General features: G+C 40.9%; 1 pseudogene; it reads right to left on the bottom strand.

The window, feature by feature from the left end:
- Positions 1 to 1037: 1037 nt before the first annotated feature.
- Positions 1038 to 16428, bottom strand: part of LOC135548890 (cullin-5-like) — a 48781-nt pseudogene continuing 33390 nt past the window's right edge.

Raw genomic sequence — 16428 nt, 5'->3', positions numbered from 1 at the left:
CCACGTTAAATGTAGAAGTGTTTAGAAACATTCACACAAAAAGTGACACCAAAATGACAATGCATGGTAAATAATGTCTTTCTATTGGGCACAATATAATCTAAAACACAACCAAAACAAACTGCAATTGCATCCAACAAGTTGTAGTCACGGTGTGCTAAAAATATGGGACCAAAACTGTTGACTACTACTTTAAATGTATTTTCTAAATGGTTCATCCGATATGGATGAACATACCCTCAAATTAAAGCAAACAGTCTGCACTTTAAAATCAGTCAAAACAGAAAACGTGTGTCAGTCTCGTGAACATTTCTGAATTACAATACTGTGGAGTCAGTTTCCCCACCCCAGATTAAACCTGGTTCTGGAATAAAGTGCACTTTCAATGAAGATTCTCCATTGAGAATATTTAAAAAAATCTGGGACTAATGTTAGTCTGGGTCCGGGAAAGTCCAGGAACGACGTCACGTTTTAATGCAGTGTTCGGAACTAAGAAACTCTGAAACGCAGCACATGTATAACTACAAACAGTTAGTCGAATGATTCAGGGTTTCCTAGTTCTGACTAGCACGTGAATGCGGCATTAATTCTTTGTTCTTCACCACAAACAAAAAACATGGCCGACAGCTTGGCTCAGACAGTTGCCAGAGGACACAGCTTGTTCTGTTGAAGAGGTCCGGCGACTAGTGTTGGCCAGGCACAAAACTTGGGACTGTAGAGATGGAGGAAAACAGACCTCCTACCATGTCATTAGAGAGATCTAACAACCATCGCCACTCCAATAGTGGTGGGGTCTCTATGGATGGTGGTGCAGTCTGTGTAGTGGTTGGTTGACAGTAAGGCGAACGCCACATTAACAGAGACAAACCTTCACAACCACCATCCACATCCCGTCTACAGACAAGGATATGCCTCTTAGACAAAAACGATGACTGACACTCAGTGGGTGTGGACTCCTGCTGAGAAGCTCAAACTCATTTCTTTTTTACCCTTTCATTTTCCCCACACAAACTCCTCCTTTTATACATTTCTGTAACTCTGTCCTAAATCAAGTCTTTATTTCCCCACATGAATAGATAAACAAATTATCAAAGGTCAACTTGAAAATATTGTTATTGTCCATCAGGGTTGAACCCCCACGATACAAGGATGTTATTTTTCTCTAAGACGGTCAGGCCTGGAAATATTTCATTGTCCATCAGGCCTGAAGAACCACCGTTACGCCATGTAGATGAAGGTGTTGAGATCCGTCTCGTCCCGCTTGATGTACTTGTGCTCAATGAGCCACTCCATCTGCTCCTTGATCATCTTCTTTTGAGGTAGGAACATGTTTTTGAGGATCTCGACCAGCTCTGTCTGCAGCTGGGCGTTGGTGATCCGCTTGCGCATCTTCATGATTTGGATGATGGCCTCCTGGAAAGGGAGAGACCAGGAGAAGAAAGAGAGGTTGAATCTCAATTGTACTGTATTTCCTTGATACCTTGCATCCTCCGTCCTTGCCGTTCTCAAAATGCATTGTAGGAGAAGGGGAGAAACCGCAGATCTTCTGCCTCAATGTGCTTTGAGAAAGAGACAAGGATGTGAAATCAAAAAATCTTATTTGCAATGACCTTTAAAATGGGGAAGCCCTTATACAGTACCTGTGTTCTCAATATCCTGAGCTGGACGATTCCCTCGTTCTCCTCCTCCCTCATTCGCTCTGTGGTGAGCTGAAGCCGGCCAATTAGGTTAATCTTCCCCCTTTTTTGGACCTTGGAGTTTTTTCTGGACACACACACATAACATTTAGAGGTGGTACTAGTGGGTCTTTTTTGTGCCACATACTAAACTCAGCAAAAAAAGAAACGTCCTCTCACTGTCAACTGTTTATTTTCAGCAAACTTAGCATATGTAAATATTTGTATGAACATAAGAAGGTTCAACAACAGACAAACTGAACACGTTCCACAGACATGTGACTAACAGAAATGGATTAATGTGTCCCTGAACAAAGGGGGTCGAAATCAAAAGTAACTGTTAGTATCTGGTGTGGCCACCAGCTGCATTAAGTACTGCAGTGCGTCTCCTCCTCATGGACTGCACCAGATTTGCCAGTTCTTGCTGTGAGATGTTACCCCACTCTTGAAAGGCACCTGCAAGTTCCCGGACATATCAGGGGGGAATGGCCCTAGCCCTCACCCTCCGATCCTATAGGTCCCAGACATGCTCAATGGGATTGGGATCCGGGCTCTTCACTGGCCATGGCAGAGCAGTGACATTCCTGCCTTGCAGGAAATCATGTACAGAACAAGCAGTATGGCTGGTGGCATTATCATGCTGGAGGGTCATGTCAGGATGAGCTTGCAGGAAGAGTACCACATGAGGGAGGAGGATGTCTTCCCTGTAACGCACAGCATTGAGATTGCCTGCAATGACAACAAGCTCAGTCCAATGATGCTGTGACACACTGCCCCAGACCATGACGGACCCTCCACCTCCAAACCGATCCCGCTAAAGAGTACAGGCCTCGGTGTAACGCTCATTCCTTCGACGATAAACGCGAATCCGACCATCACCCCATGTGAGACAAAACTGCGACTCGTCAGTGAAGAGCACTTTGTGCCTGTCCTGTCTGGTCCAGCGATGGTGGGTTCGTGCCCATAGGCGACGTTGTTGCCGGTGATGTCTGGTGAGGACCTGCCTTACAACAGGCCTTCAAGCCCTCAGTCCAGCCTTTCTCAGCCTATTGCAGACAGTCTGAGCACAGATGGAGGGATTGTGCGCTCCTGGTGTAACTCGGGCAGTTGTTGTTGCCATCCTGTACCTGTCCCGCAGGTGCGGTGTTCGGATGTACCGATCCTGTGCAGGTGTTGTTACACGTGGGTCTGCCACTGCGAGGATGATCAGCTGTCTTAGGCGTCTCACAGTACGGACATCGCAATTTATTGCCCTGGTCACATCTGCATGCCTCCTTGCAGCATGCCTAAGGCACGTTCACACAGATGAGCAGGGATCTTGGGTATCTTTCTTTTGGTGTTTTTCAGAGTCAGTAGAAAGGCCTCTTTAGTGTCCTAAGTTCTCATAACTGTGACCTTAATTGCCTGCCGTCTGTAAGCGTCTAAACGACCGTTTTACAGGTGCATGTTCATTAATTGTTTATGGTTCATTGAACAAGCATGGGAAACAGTGTTTAAACCCTTTACAATGAAGATCTGTGAAGCTATTTGGATTTTTACGAATTAAAGGGACATTCTTTTTGTGCTGAGTTAGATGATACAGGACAACCTCCAAGTCTAGAAATTCAACCTGTAAGATACGGGTCATTCAGGAAGTATTCAGGAAGTCCCACCGCTTGACTTTTCCACATTGTTGAGTAACGGAATTTCAAAATGATTCAAATTAGATTGTGTGTCACTGGCCTACAGATAAAACCCAATAATGTCAAAGTGGAATTATGTATTTAGAAACATGTGTTGAGTCAATTAGTATTCATATTGTTATGGCAAGCCTAAACTTAACAGGTCACATAATAAGTTGCATGGACTCACTGTGTGATTTTTCAATGACTACCTCATCTCTGTACCACACACATACAATTATCTGTTAAGTCCCTCAGTTGAGCAGTGAATTTCAAACAGATTCAACCACAAAGATCAGAGAGGTTTTCCAATGCCTCGCAAAGGGCACCTATTCGTAGATGGGTAAAAATAAAAAAGCAGACATTGAATATCCCTTTGAGCATGGTGAAGTTATTAATTAGTCTTTGGATGGTGTATCAATACACCTAGTCACTAGAATGATACAGGCATCCTTCCTAACTCAGCTGCCAGAGAGGAAGGAAACCGCTCAGTGATTTCACCATGACACACACACACACCTGTGCTTTATAAAGGGTGGCATAAGAAACGCTTAAAAGGCCTTATAATTTGTTAGATACTACTGCACTGTTGGAGCTAGGAAAACAAGCGTTCCCCTACACCCGCAATAACATATGCTAAATATGTGACCAATAAAATTTGATGAGGCCAATGGTGACTAATGAGTGTGATAGAAAACTGAGGATGGATCAACATTGTAGTTAGTGCACAATACTAACCTAAATCAAGAGTGACAAGGAAGTCTATAGAAAACAAATATTTCAAAACATGCAACCTGTTTCCAATAAGTCACTGAAGTAAAACTGCAAAGAATATTCATATTTTCAAGCATGGTGGTGGCTGCATCATGTTATGGCAGGCTTGTCATCGGCAAGGATTAAGGAGTTTTTTAGGGTTAAACAGAATAGAGCTAAAATCCTAGAAGAAAACCTGGTTGTCGGCTTTCCAAAAGACACAAATTCACCCTTCAGCAGGACAATAACCTAAACCACAAGGCCAAATCCACACTGGAGTTGCTTACCAAGACAATATTGAACGCTCCGGAGTTTCCTAGTTACAGTTCTAACTTAAAATCGTCTGGAAAGTCTATGGCAAGTATTGAAAATGGCTGCCTAGCAATGATCAACAACCAAATTGACAGAGCTTGAAGCATTTAGAAAAACAATAATGTGCAAATATTGTACAATAAAGGTGTGCAAATCTCTTAGACTTACCCAAAAAGACTCACAGCTGTAGTCGCTGCCAAAGATGATTCTAACAATTGACTCAGGGGTGTGAATACGTATGTAAATGAGATCTGTATTTAATTTGCAGTAAATGTACTAACATTTCTAAAAAACATTTTTAATTTAGCAATTATTAGGGTATATTATATATTTTTTGAATTCAGGATGTAACAACAAAATGTACAGTAAGTCAACGGGTATGAGTACTTCCTGAAGGCAATGTAAGTAAAGCTCGCCCAGAGAGCCAACTCTGTGGTGGCGGAGAGCCGGGTTACAAACCCCATCTGGTCACACATTAGGGAACACTTACATTAGTGAAAACTCCTGATTGACATAGAAGAGGGTGCCCTCTGCAAAGTCTTTGGGCGAACCCACCACTGGGTCGTAGGACAACACCTGCCGCTTTAGCTTGGGGAACGCTACCAGGGACTGAAGGAAAAGGAGAGGGAGAAGAAAAAGGGAGAAAAAAGGAGAGTGATGGAAGGAAGGAGAGAAGGAGAGACTAGAGTAAACTTAAATGAGTGGATATTTGTTTTGTAGCTGTGAAGAGCATAGAGATTGAGAGTTAACAGGATGCCGCTTTAAATGAAATGCACATTTTAAAGGCTTCATCTATGCTTTAAAAAGGATTCATAAATGTGGCATAACTACCGATGTCAAATGTGACAAACCTGTGCTTTATAAAAGGGTGGAATAAGAACCGATTAAAGGCCATATAAAATCATATCAAATTGAGGCTTCACAAAGCATTTATAACCCTGCCATGTATCTTGGAAGAGCATTGCAATGCCAGGATAGTGGGATCGATTCCCAGGACCACCCATCCGTAGAAATGTATTCACACATTACTGTAAGTTGCTTTGGATAAGTGTCTCCTAAATTGTATATATTATATTACATTAAAACATTTCTACACTGAACAAAAATAAACATGAAACAAGATTTTACTGAGTTATAGTTCATAAGGAAATCAGTCAATTGAAATAAATAAATTTGGCCCTAATCTATGGATTTCACGTGTCTGTGAATATGCATCTGTTGCTTACAGATACCTTTTTTTTTAAAGTAGTGGATCAGAAAACCATTCAGTATCTGGTGTGACCACCATTTGCCTCATGCAGTGAAACATCTCCTTTGCATGTCTGGTGAGCAATGTTCCTTATAAGCTGTGCGCAGTATCCCAGAGACCGCCGAGCAACTCCCCGGGACCGCCGAGCAACTCCCCGGGACCGCCGAGCAACTCCCCGGGACCGCCGAGCAACTCCCCGGGACCGCCGAGCAACTCCCCGGGACCGCCGAGCAACTCCCCGGGACCGCCGAGCAGAAACATCAGCCCGCAGAGAGAAGCATGAGATTGAACTTCACTCAACTTTCTAGAGCAGTGGTCACCAACCGGTCGATCGTGATCATTCCTAGTCGATCGCCAAGCATTTCTGTAAAAATATATATAATAAAAAATGTAAAAAACGAAAGCAATATTTGTCTCGGCCTGTTGGCGGTAGGTGCACCCAATTCAGCTGGGTAGGCGAACTGTTGCCATTTTGACCAATTTCATGTGTCTGAAGGTACAAACTCTGCCTTGCCGGCGGGCCTAGAGAGCAAATCAAGTGCACTATAGGCCTACTGCTGGCCAATCAGATGGCTCAGATGACCGTGTCCGCAGTAACGTAGCATGCATAAAAGCAAGCTACAGCAAAAGATACTGAGATTTCAAAACGCTGAAAACCATGATTAGAGACTGTCAACAAATACAGCAAAGAGATGCTGTTTTTATGAGTTCATGTTTAAGTTCAGCACTGTCATTACTTTGTATTCAACACTATTATAAAAGACATAAAATCAGTGTATATCCTATGTTCACTCAGCGCTACAACAAGTACTGCAGCAGTAATGAATGTGTATCTATAGGCGTGTGTTATCATTAGTGGCTTGGATCTTTAGAGGAATTTTTCATTTTATCTGTTCATAGGAACATGAATTTGTGCATGAGGCAGAAATAATGCGGTGCAACTCGAGTTGGCCCATCAGCTTGAAGACAGTGTCCCTTTTTAGTCAGTGTCAGTGGAGAGAACGGAGGGATGCTGAGAGAGACTGACCATCAGATGCAGATACCGTCAGTCCAGTAAAATAAAAAGCAAACCATTTAAAATGTATGCTCACTCAGCTGTGCTTCACAAGTAATATAACAACGGATCTATTAGCGGTGTGATCATATAGCCTACCTGAAATGTTTATTTAAAAAAAATTTTTTTTAAGTGTCTCGAACAACAATGCATTAGTAGCAAAGCCAATATGCGGTGATAATGTATTGGCCACATATATTACTGTAGCAATGAGGTTTGTGCAGTAAGCTAACTCGCTATTGTTATTTTACTGCTGCTCTTTAATTATTTGTTACTTTTATGTTTAGGCATTTCTCTTAACTGCATTGTTGGTTAGGGGCTTATAAGTGGGCATTTCACTGTAAGGTCTACACCTGTTGTATTCGGCGCATGTGACCAATTAAAAAAATATATATATATTTGTTAATGTTGCATAGGCTTTTGTTTTTCAAGTCATGTTGAAAAAAAAACCTGAGTTAGATCAGCTTGTTTTCCCTGCTAACACTATGTGTTGTTGACGAGATGCTGATCATGTGATGATCAGTGCTCACTTGTGGTGCCACTGAACAGCGAAAAACAACCTTTATTTATTGTCATTTGTAGTAGTTGAGTTAGCTACTGTACAGTAGCTAACTGTCATTATTTTAAATAAATAGCAGGCTCAGTGAACTCCTCCTAGATACAGCCACATCTCCGTCACATTAGATTTTTAAGTGAAAGAGGAATATAAAAATACAAAATCGGATGGAGTTTCCCCATTTAGAGTTTGTGTTGCAGCACAGTCTTATCCAGATGGTGTGACAAAGGCATTTCCTAACAGACTTGTTAACTTTCTTTGTTGTTACTTTTAGGGTTGGAACCAACATGCAGTACCTCCAGCAGGCAGAGGCACAATAATTATGGTCTGCCAGCTCAGGGACAAGCTACACTATTCACAGCCCTGTGTAATGATGAATGTAATTGAATTGCTGTACTTTGAAACTTAATGTATTTGTAGCTTTTTTTTTAAACGTACAAATAGGAAAAGTATGGCTTAAATATGTCTTTAATGTTTATTTGTTTTAGCTGTTAGTGATGTAAACTCAAATTATCACTAAGCCTTTATGTATGTGTTATGAATGACCAAAGGTGCCACACTTCAAATAAAATGTTATGCTGAGTTATGAAGGTTATCATGAGCCACAGGTCACTGTAGGTATTTAAATGGGTTAATGGAGCTGCAAAGCCAGAACCAAAATGTGTCAGAACCAAAATGTTATGCTGAGTTATGAAGGTTATCATGATCCACAGGTCACTGTAGGTATTTAAATGGGTTAATGGACCTGCAAAGCCAGAACCAAAATGTGTCAGAACCAAAATGTTATGCTGAGTTATGAAGGTTATCATGAGCCACAGGTCACTGTAGGTATTTAAATGGGTTAATGGAGCTGCAAAGCCAGAACCAAAATGTTACGCTGAGTTATGAAGGTTATCATGATCCACAGGTCACTGTAGGTATTTAAATGGGTTAATGGAGCTGCAAAGCCAGAACCAAAATGTTTGAGTAATCTGACCTGAGACTTACTACTGCACCAGGTATTCCTCTTCTGTTCCCATGCTGGAGACGGGGCTTGATGACAAACTGATACGAATTGTAGCAACATTTTGAGACTAACTACTGCACCAGGTATTCCTCTTCTGTTCCCATGCTGGAGACGGGGCTTGATGACAAACTGATACGAATTGTAGCAACATTTTGAGACTAACTACTGCACCAGGTATTCCTCTTCTGTTCCCATGCTGGAGACGGGGCTTGATGACAAACTGATACGAATTGTAGCAACATTTTGAGACTAACTACTGCACCAGGTATTCCTCTTCTGTTCCCATGCTGGAGACGGGGCTTGATGACAAACTGATACGAATTGTAGCAACATTTTACAGCTGATCTTTCAGTGAGGGAGTGGGTGAATGTGTCAAAGACATGGCTGGGCCCAACACCGCACGGTATGGCTCGTTTAGGTTGTGTGTGTGTACTGAGGAACATCTAACTTAGTTCCAGAAGAAAGCCACGTTCAAGTTCTTCAGGTTGTGGGCTTTCATCACGGTAAGTGTTTCTTGGTGTAATGTCGTGCCCAGGCTATTGCACACCGCACATAAGCCTGGGATATCAACCATTCAAAGTTAGCCTTAGTGCGAGTGACTTGGGTAAAGTATGTCATTTTTTGACTGTGTTGTGACAGTCAAAATTATAGCTAAACCCTCCACATTTCTATAATTTGTATTTTAAACCTAACCAATAATGAAGACCCAAGTTTGATGTGTTGGTCCACCAGACCTCTGCACTTTAGAGCATATGCCATCCATCAGCACAATATGCCCCCTCTTTATAAAGCACATTTAGATCATATCTGACAGATTGGGTTATGTCACATGGATGGATATGAAGCATGACATACAGTTATAGCTTTGTAACACATATAGTGCTTATGAAGACTTCATAAGCTGAACGTCATTTAAAGCGGAACCGACAAGGTCAAACCATCACAGCCAGACGTCAATCAAAAAACATTTTAGAAAGTACTAATGGTTATGGTCACATGGGAAACTGCAGGGAGGTTTCAGTGTTTGTAGCATATCAAATCAATAAAAAAACAGGTTTTCCTGAAATCCCGGATGGAAGACACCCGGAATAGAGCAAGGATATGCCACCAATCTAGAAACCATCCTACTTGGATTTCAGGAAAACATGGTCATTTTAAAAATGTTACAGCAATCTTGCAACCCTAGTCCTTACGATAGATAACCCTTTGCCATCCATCTACCCTTTGACACCGTGCATTACCCAGAGGGTGCGTCGGAGCTCGGCGTCAGGCAGCTCCGTGGCCAGCTTAAGGTTTTCAAAGCTGATCCTCTCCCGAGGCCTCTGGTTCCAGGCAAACAGCACAGCCAGTTGGAATGTGGTCACCTCCAGGTCGTACTGGCCCACCTCATTCTTAAATGTGATCTGGATAGAATTACATAGGATCTCTATTAGAGGTCGACCGACTAGCATTTTTCAACGATACCGATTATTGGAGGACCAAAAAAAGCCTATACCGATTAAAAATCGGCCGAGAGATATATATATAGATATATAGATAGATATAGATATCTATCTATCTATCTATAACAATTACAACAATACTGAATGAACACTTATTTTAACTTAATATAATACATCAATAAAATCAATTTAGTCTCTAATAAATAATGAAACATGTTCAATTTGGTTTATATAATGTAAAACCAAAGTGTTGGAGAAGAAAGTAAAAGTGCAATATGTGCCATGTAAAAAAGCTAACGTTTCAGTTCCTTGCTCAGAACATATGGTAGTGGTTCCTTTTAACATTGTCTTCAATATTCCCAGGTAACACGTTTTAGGTTGTACTTATTATAGGACTATTCCTCTCTATACCATTTGTATTTCATATTAGACTATTGGATGTTCTAATAGGTACTTTAGTATTGCTGGCCTAATCTCGGGAGTTGATTGGCTTGAAGTCATAAACAGCACAATGCTTGAAGCACAGCGAAGAGCTGCTGGCAAATGCAGGAAAGTGCTGTTTGAATGAATGCTTACGAGCCTGCTGCTGCCTACCACCGCTCAGTCAGACTGCTCTATCAAATCATAGACTTAATTATAATATAATAAACACACAGAAATACAAGCCGTATGTCATTAATATGGTCAAATCCGGAAACAAGCATTTCGAAAACAAAACATTTATTCTTTCAGTGAAATACGGAACCGTTCGGTATTTTATCTAACGGGTGGCATCCCTAAGTCTAAATATTGCACAAGCTTCAATGTTATGTCATAATTATGTACAATTCTGGCAAATCCATTATGGTCTTTGTTAGGAAGAAATGGTCTTCACACAGCTCGCAACGAGCCAGGCGGCCCAAACTGCTGCATATTTCCTGATATACTCTGACTCTGCTTGCACAGAACGCAAGAGAAGTGACACAATTTCCCTCGTTAAAAGAAATTCATGATAGCAATATTAAATACGCAGGTTTAAAAATATATACTTGTGTATTGATTTTAAGAAAGGCATTGATGTTTATGGTTAGGTACACATTGGTGCAATGACGGTGCTTTTTTCGCAAATGTGCTTGTTATATAATCACCCGTTTGGAGAAGTAGGCTGTGATTCATTGAGAAATTAACAGGCACCACATCGAATATATGCAATGCAGGACAAGCTAGATAAACTAGTAATATCAACCATGTGTAGTTAACTAGTGATTATGTTAAGATTGATTGTTTTTTATAAGATAAGTTTAATGCTAGCCAGCAACTTACCTTGGCTCCTGGCTGCACTCACATAACAGCTGGTCAGCCTGCCACACAGTCTCCTCGTGGAGTGCAATGTAATCGGCCATAATTGCAAAAATGCCGATTACCGATTGTTATGAAAACTTGAAAATCAGCCCTAATTAAATCGGCCGATATCTGATTAAACGGTCGGCTTCTAATCTCTATGGTCTGGACAGAGAGGAGGCTGGAGGGGTGGAGGTGACCCACCCCCTAGGCACTCCTGTGTTTGTGGGGGGGGGCTTTATACTCACAATGCCATTGGACATGAGGTGATGCCAGTGCAGTTTCCTGCCACTGTGGTTCTTCTTGTAAAAGTCCTCCACCTCGGGGATCAGGTCCTCCAGCTCGGTGGGCAGTGACACAAACACCTTCTCGGAGCTCCGCGACCACGCCCCCGCATTCAGGATCTTGATGTTGACAGAGTCCGCTGCACAAGAGGGCGAAGGGGATTACATTATTTCACACACAACTACTAATTCATTGTTTTATACAATATATTTGCCACATTTGATCAGTTTCTAGAACGAAAGATTCCCTGATCAAGATATGTCATTTTTCGATACGTTGATGAAAAGCCCATGTCCATTCCAGTGTTCTATTTAATTATATAATATACACACTTTCAAGTACTTGAGCGGTGCTTTTTGGGGGTACTGGTAGTGGAGCCAGTGGAATAGTGCAAACTCGAAGCAAAATTCCAAAAACATTAAGGACTGTATCAATAGTAGTTTTATTGCTTTTCACTAGGTCTCATCCAGCCACATACATCAAACATTATACCCCCAAAATGCTTGAACAAGAAATACAAGACCTGCCAACCTCACCAGATGGATGGTCTGACATTCTTCTGTAGAATTCTGATACAGAGCAGAATTCATGGTTCCTTCTATTAAGGCAAGTCGTCCAGGTCCTGAGGTAGCAAAGCATCCCCAAACCATCATCATCCTTGACTGTTGGTATGAGGTTCTTACTGGAATGCAGTGTTTGGTCTTCGCCAGGCATAAATGGGACCCATGTCATCCAAAAAGTAGACTCAAATTTGCCAAAACGCACCTGGATGATCATCAAGATTCTTGGAAGAATGTTCTATAGACAGATAAGTCAAAAGTATAACTTTCTGGAGGACATGAATTTTGCTCTGTATCAGAATTCTAAAGGACAATGTCAGGCCATCGGTCTGTGAGCTGTAGCTGAAGTGAAGCATGCAGCAAGAATGATCCAAAATACACAATCAAGTCTACATGAAAATTGATAAAAAGCATGGCCTTGTCAAAGTCCAGATCTAATCTCAATTGAGATGTGGCAGGACTTGAAACGAGCAGTTAATGCTTGAAAAACGAAAAATGTTGCCGAGTTACAACAGTTCTGCATGGAAGAGGGAGCCAAATTCCTCCACAGCAACATGAGAGTTCAACAACTACAGGAAATGTTTGGTTGGAGTCATTGCACCTAAAAGTAGCACAACCAGTTAGAGTGTAAGGGGGCAGGTACTTTTGAATGTGAAAGTTGTGTGATTGTGAGATATGGGATAAACTGGAAGATTGATATTTGGATAATAAGAGGATGTAGCACAAATGCATAATAGGTTACTAGAGATAAAGTAACATCATATTGAGTATAATGGGTTATTATGATCACGAGAAGCATGAATAGAAACATCTACAACCTGCACCCCCAAACGTAGACATACTAAGTAGAGTAAAAAGTATTCTGTTCAGTGGTCCTTTAGTTAACAGAAAATCATGTTCAAACTTAAGGCTACAATTTATTGTGCTCCCGATGGAGTTTAGACATCCCAAATGACGTTATAAACTAATTTGTGTACGCAAAATGAAGACGGTATGCTTCCCTGTTGTCTCAGATGCCATTATGGACGGAGCACGACTCGGGACTAAAACAGTGCCCATCCAGTTAATACATAATGATCGCTCCAAAGCTTTGCGTATTAATCTTAAAATAGACTTTTAATAAATATTGGAGCAGAAAGTGAATATCCAGAGATATTCATTACCAGAGTAACTTCTCTAAAAAAGGTATACTAAAAAGAAAATTGCCTTCCAATATGGAGAAAGTCATTTGCTTTGTTTTAAACCTTGCAGTAGAGGGAAAAGCAGAAGATTGATCCGTATGTATTAGGAGCAGTGATTGAGAATGTGTTTTTTCAGCTGGAAAGAGGATTTTATTGAAGGAAACAGATTATGGAGATTAGTGAAAGTAACAAAGTGAATGGTAATTGGCTTTCAGATAGCAATCCAATAATGCAATATTTTAGTAATTTGAAAGAGTAAGAGAGGAATTGAGCATTGGGACTGATGTTAGATTAGAAGCTGCTCACTCTTCCAAGGCCTGGTCCACTGCTCTCGTGTTTAAGTCATCTGTTGTTTGGATTAGAGAACCTTCCTGTGGAACAATAGATAGCCGCCAGTACACACTGAACTCAAACTGTGAGACACACACACAGTGGGGAAATTTGGGACAGTTCGTACAGAATTGTATGTCAAAAAGAGCACAATTACAAGAGAGTTGTTTACTTTAGAAGGTGCCCAATTCATCCATACAGGACACTGTATCTTGAGATGTGTCTGAAGTATAATTCTGTACACGCATGGATTTGAGACTTCCTGCCCAAGATGCAGTAAACTCGACGATTAAGAATTTTTAGGACTGATTCAAATGGAGCATAGTGAAAAGTATGTTTATTTTCTTTCTTCCAAGACCAATGGAATGTGCGCTACCAAGTTGTTTTCTTCTTCATGTTTATCAATGATTCTCCCTTTGAAAGGCTTCCTGAGGCAGGTGCCTAACTCGAACCCGGAATCAGCCGTTAACCTCTTGGGCAGGGGGCAGTATTTTCACCTCCGGATGAAAAGCCTGCCCAAATTAAACCGCCTGCTACTCAAGCCCATAAACTAGGGTATGCATATAAATTAGTATAGATTTTTTTTTTAACTCTAAAGTTTCCAAAACTGTTAAAAATCATGTCTGAGTATAACAGAACTGATATGGCAGGCAAAAACCTGAGGAAAATCCAACCAGGAAGTACTATTAATTTTGAAAGGCTGTTTTTCCATTGAAAGCCTATCCACCATACAAAGACTTAGGACCCAGTTCACGATCTCTATGGCTTCTTCTACATGTGGCCAGTGTTTCAGGCTTTTACGTGGAAAAATGAGGGAGATACAGCACTTTCAATCAGTGGCCAGTGGAAATTTCCAGACATCAGCCTGATCGGGAACGCGCCTTTCTTGTTTCTCCTTTCCTATTGACGAAGCTTTTGTCCGGTTGAAATAGTATTGATTATTTATGACAAACAACCAGAGGATTGATTTTAAACATCGTTTGGCATGTTTCTACTAACTTTTATTGTACTTTTTAAAAACTTTTCATCTGGACTTAGTGCCCGTGCATTTGGATTACTGGACGAAACGCAAACAAAAAAAGGTTTGAGGTTTTTGGTCATAAAGAGGAACATTATCGAACAAAACTAAAATGTATTGTCTAAGATGGAGACCTGGGAGTGCCACCAGATGAAGATCAAAGGTAAGTGATTAATTTGAATGCCATTTCTGACTTTTGTTTTGGAAAATGGCTGTATGGGTTTGTGGCTAGGCGTCGACCTAACAATCGCAAAGTCCGCTTTATTCATATGTTTAACACTTGTATCTTTTATCAAATGTTTATGATGAGTATTTCTGTTATTTGATGTGGCTCAGCACTTTCACTGGATGTTTGAGACAATGCATTTCTGAACATAACGCGCCAATGTAAACAGATTTGTGGATATAAATATGAACTTTATCGAACAAAACACACATGTATTGTGTAACATGAAGGCCTATGAGTGCCATCTGATGAAGATCAAAGGTTAGTGATTCATTTAAAAATCGCTATATCTGACTTTTGTGAGCACTCGACTTGGAAAATGGCTATATGGTTTATTGTGACTGGCGCTGACATAATCGCATGGTGTGCTTTCACAGTAAAGCCTTTTTGAAATCGGACAATGTGGTTGGATTTACAAGAAGTTTATCTTTTAAAATGGTGTATAATACTTGTATGTTTGAGGAATTTTAATTTAAGCCACCAATTGTGCAAGTTCTCACACTTAAAGATGAGGCCTGTAATTTTCATCATAGGTACACTATAGTTAAGAGTAAAGCAAAGCAACGAGTGAAGTACTGCTCTGTTTTAGCTGTTATGGGCAGCCGAGCTTAACTAGGTACACTTCAACTATGACAGACAAAATGAGAAGAAAAAAAATCCAGAAAATCACGTAGGATTTTTTATGAATTTATTTATTAATTAATTATGGTGGAAAATAAGTATTTGGTCACCTACAAATAAGCAAGATGTCTGGCTCTCACAGACCTGTAACTTCTTCTTTAAGAGGCTCCTCTGTCCTCCACTCGTTACCTGTATTAATGGCACCTGTTTGAACTTGTTATCAGTATAAAAGACACCTGTCCACAACCTCAAACAGTCACACTCCAACCTCCACTATGGCCAAGACCAAAGAGCTGTCAAAGAACACCAGAAACAAAATTGTAGACTTGCACCAGGCTGGGAAGACAATGTGCAATAGGTAAGCAGTCTGGTTTGAAGAAATCAACTGTGGGAGCAATTATTAGGAAATGGAAGACATACAAGCCAGTTTGCTAGAGAGCATTTGGATGATCCAGAAGAAGATTGGGAGAACGTCATATGGTCAGATGAAACCAAAATATAACTTCTTGGTAAAAACTCAACTCGTCGTTTTTGGAGGACAAAGAATGCTGAGTTGCATCCAAAGAACACCATACCTACTGGGAAGCATGGGGGTGGAAACATCATGCTTTGGGGCTGTTTTAATGCAAAGGGACCAGGACGACTGATCCGTGTAAAGGAAAGAATGAATGGGGCTATGTATCGTGAGATTTTGAGTGAAAACCTCCTTACATCAGCAAGGGCATTGAGAATGAAACGTGGCTGGGTCTTTCAGCATGACAATGATCCCAAACACACCGCCCGGGCAACGAAGGAGTGGCTTCGTAAGAAGCATTTCAAGGTCCTGGAGTGGCCTAGCCAGTCTCCAGATCTCAACCCCATAGAAAATCTTTGGAGGGAGTTGAAAGTCCGTGTTGCCCAGCAACAGCCCCAAAACATCACTGCTCTAGAGGAGATCTGCATGGAGGAATGGGCGAAAATACCAGCAACAGTGTGTGAAAACCTTGTGAAGACTTACAGAAAACGTTTGACCTCGGTCATTGCCAACAAAGGGTATATAACAAAGTATTGAGAAACTTTTGTTATTGACCTAATACTTATTTACCACCATCATTTGCAAATAAATTCATTAAAAATCCTACAATGTGAATTTCTGGATTTTTCTTCTCCTCATTTTGTCTGTCATAGTTGAAGTGTAC

Source organism: Oncorhynchus masou, chromosome 11 (assembly GCF_036934945.1).
Source record: "Oncorhynchus masou masou isolate Uvic2021 chromosome 11, UVic_Omas_1.1, whole genome shotgun sequence".
NCBI lineage: Eukaryota > Metazoa > Chordata > Actinopteri > Salmoniformes > Salmonidae > Oncorhynchus > Oncorhynchus masou.
The sequence above is the reverse complement of the archived record's forward strand: the minus strand, read 5'-3'. Positions and strand labels throughout refer to the sequence as shown.